Below are 3,942 nucleotides of genomic sequence, written 5' to 3'. Positions count from 1 at the left end.
GTCTTTGTTTTTAATATTAATCATTCAAAAATATTAATATCCTTGATGCAATATTTAAAAAAAATCCTGAGAAAATAAAAGACGTCTCTGAATTTACTTTGCTTGTAAAAGTAGGAATAGATTGAAAGTTTTGTGACGAGTTTTTTCGTAAAACGGATATTACCTGTTTACCTCTGAACTACCATTTCCTCATTAGAATCTGTAACACCAATGACCTACTGTTATTTATCCAGTGTATAGGGTGAAATGAAGATATATTTATATAATTAGCGGAATTCAACTGTTAGAAATTGATTATTGGAAATTAATTATATAAAAATACTTTCAGTCTTGGGGATAACACTTTTTTGATAGCTTCCTACTTTGATTCCTATTATATAGGATGATACTCGGGGAGTTTCGATCAAGTCAAAACAGTTGTATCAACTACATGTTGAGGTTTCCTCTCTGCGTTTGATGCAGATTAATCACTATACTTGTATAGTGCATCATTTCATTCATTGAATCAGCTTTTCATGTTGAATTTTTCAAAATCTCTACAGGTTTTTTGTATATGCCATTTGTATATCTCATTTTAGCTAACATTTTTATTAAGAGAAAGTTGTAAACAAATCCATTCTTCCCTTTTTCAACAGTGCCCTTGAAGATATATCTATTCTTTATTTTCTTCGCCAGTTCATTTTTTCCACGTAATCGAGTCTAAAATTTTGATAAACTCTAAAAAATAAAAGTTTATATTTTTCTCTTCTGATCGCAACACTTTCTAATCATAATTGAACTTAATGCCCGTCTGTCAAGAGTTGTTATGGAAATATGACATTCCTTTTCCCATTCCCAAAACACCTACCTTCTGTTATTCTTCTGACAAAGATTCTGAATGTTCAAGGGGTTCAAACTTGTAGATCTTCGTCAATTTTCGAAAATTTTTGAAGATTGAAATTCTTCATTGAAATGAGTTGAAGAGCCAGTTTATTTCAAGATGTAACTTTATTGGGATTCATCAGTTTTTTATTAGGCAATCAACTCTTTTTTGTACACTTTATAAGATATCAGTGGCAAACAAAAAATAATATAGTGAACCATCATTTATTTTGATTTCTCAAGTGACATTAAAATTTTCTTGCTAAATTTTTTTCATACAAATATTTTTATTTCACTCTATTAGGTCAAGAGAAGGATTTCTTTTTTAAATATTTTGAGAAATGTTTAAAGTTGAAGAGATATGATGGACCTATGATGCACTGTTTGGAATGTAGTAATGAATATTACTGGAGTTTTTCCAAACACCAAACCGTTATTTTAACACCTCGAAACATGTTTCGATCACCAAGCGATCATCTTCAAGAGGTAGATCAAACTGTTTGATCACTTGGTGATCGAAACACGTGTCTAGGTGTTGAAATAACGGTTTGGTGTTGGGAAAAAACTCCAGTAATATTTAGATATGATGGAATTGGCCGATACTTAATGAAAATCCATATCTAACTAACTATCATAACTAACGTATTCGCCATATAAATAAATAAATATAGCAAACTCGTGTTGCGTTTTTGAAAAACTGTTTGGTGAGAATCTCACAATGAAGTGTTTTTTTGAATACGCTAAAGTTGAAGAGATTTGTTTGGAATTCAACAACATTATGAAATTATAATTTAGAATAATTTCAATTCGAGTAATAATGTTATAACACCATTGTGAATTTTCTAATTTTATGATCGATTTCATAAATGTGTTATGATGTATTTAATACACACTTCAATATGAGATTTCTACTTTTCTACACAATACATTGTAACACCTGAAGATGCTGTTGTATAGTGAAACAGGTGTTGCAGTTTTGTAAACTGTCAAGTGGAAATTTCACATTTAAGTGTTTTTTGGATACATTATAATGGATTTTCGTTGGTCAGTTCTGTCATATTTTTGAATCAAGAATTAATCGAAAACTGAATGCAAAGCTCAAAATATTAGTATTGAAATCTTTTGATAACTGTACTTGGTGGTCTTTTTCCATTTTGAGGAGAATCTGGATCAAGGAGGTTACTATGAAACGACTTTGGTTGTTCCCAGTATACTAGGGGACACTTTTTATGTGTGAATTTGGGCAATTTTGGAACTATTACAGATAGAAGATCAGTAGAAGTGGAAGAAAACAGTTCTCCGAGTTGTGTGTAATGGTAAAAGCGATTTCGAAAATATTATATTCATTTCCTCCATATCCGTTGTTTTGCTTTTTACAAATGGCGGAACTCTGATATTATATCTTGTATAACTAGAAAATAGCTCAAAATTCGCATTAAAATGAGATCCTCGTGTATCATTGTTTTTTCTCAATCTTTATTTTGAAAATTTCATTAGAAATAAGATTTCTCCTTCGATATAAGTTGTTCTAGTTTGTGAAGTTTGCGTTTTACATAAGTTGCAATATACAAGTGTGAGTGCAATGATACATGTGTGCTTTTTAATCTGTACCTGCTGTATTTATAATTATAAAGTGAACATGTATTTTAAAGTAAGTCTGTGAGTTGCCTTTTGTACAAAATGTATGTAGACTTGGCCAGTGATAAATAAACACATGTATAAATAAGAATTGACTGCATTTGGCCATAAAATTCGCATCTCCATGGCTTCGTACCATAATAATATTCCTGGTTTATTTCAGAACTTCAATGAAAGAAGTAAGTGAAAATCATTATTGGATATTTATTGATATTGAGAAAATAAGTCAATAAAATAACATTTTTTTTGGAAATGGCAATAATGCATATTGGAAAATATTTAATATAGGAGGAAAACAACGTAATTTTTATTTCAGAAAACTACAAGCTGTTCTTTCATTTTCATATACCAAAGTTAGGGGGAATGAGCGACATCTACTAATATAACTTGAACTTGAAACTTATGGAAAACATTGGCTATTGTATATATCCATGCACCACCTTCCCTGAAACCCGAAAATAGCAAAGAAATGGAAAATTATACCTAGAATTGGTAAATCAAATGACAAATATATATGCATACACTTCGACAGAGATTTGAGTACTTGAAATACTGTATGTGTATGCGCAGCTGTACCAAACTTTTATCCAGTTCCTCATGACTGAATGTCGAAAGTTTTTTATAACGACATGTAGAAACAAAAAGACTTTCACAATTGCACACACATACACACACCTTTTATCCACTCTATTCATACAAGAAACCATAGTTAATCCTATTATGTGAGGAAACGAATTCAACGAATAACTGGCGACCAGTCCTGAATCCTTCTAATTGAATTACCTTAAATTTTTTAAATTGCCGGAAAGCATTGATCGCTGAGGCCATTAGCTGACGTATTACTTCTTATTTCTGGTGTGATTCGACCTTAGCTAATAGGGCTATTCGGCCAGTCGGTCTTCTAAAGAGCCACGGAGAGGTAGAGATTTAAATACAAACATTCAAAGTCGTTGAAACGGTTCTCTTTGGATTATTTCGGTTATTATTGCCACTTGCTATGGTCAGATTGTAAATCACATTCTGCCATAAATAAATGTTTTTACATATACTGCAAGATATTAGATCGCAGGTTAACCCTTTGGGACAACTGTTTCAATTATAGGATATAATAGTCTCCTTAAGCTCAGTTTGAATTTTTTCCAGATATTTTGATTTAAGCACAAACAACTTATCAAGGTTTCCATTTTTAGTTCCAGGATTCAGGAGTAAAATTGTGAATGGAAATAGCAATCAAATAAAATAATTTTATTTGGCTACTCCTCTCAATAATTATGGTTGCCATAGACTTGAATATACAACTCAATTTTTATTTAGTTTTCAAATTCAAATGTGATTTTATAATTGGAAGATGAAATGTTGAATCAACTTTTTCCATAATGAGGTTATTACAAACTTTAAATTAGCAGTTGTATATATGAATTATGATGAAATAATTAATATTGG

This window comes from Leptinotarsa decemlineata, unplaced genomic scaffold (assembly GCF_025532065.1).
Source record: "Leptinotarsa decemlineata unplaced genomic scaffold, Ldec_3_MD MMD2_P_RNA_scaffold_2, whole genome shotgun sequence".
Taxonomy (NCBI): domain Eukaryota; kingdom Metazoa; phylum Arthropoda; class Insecta; order Coleoptera; family Chrysomelidae; genus Leptinotarsa; species Leptinotarsa decemlineata.
The sequence above is the reverse complement of the archived record's forward strand: the minus strand, read 5'-3'. Positions refer to the sequence as shown.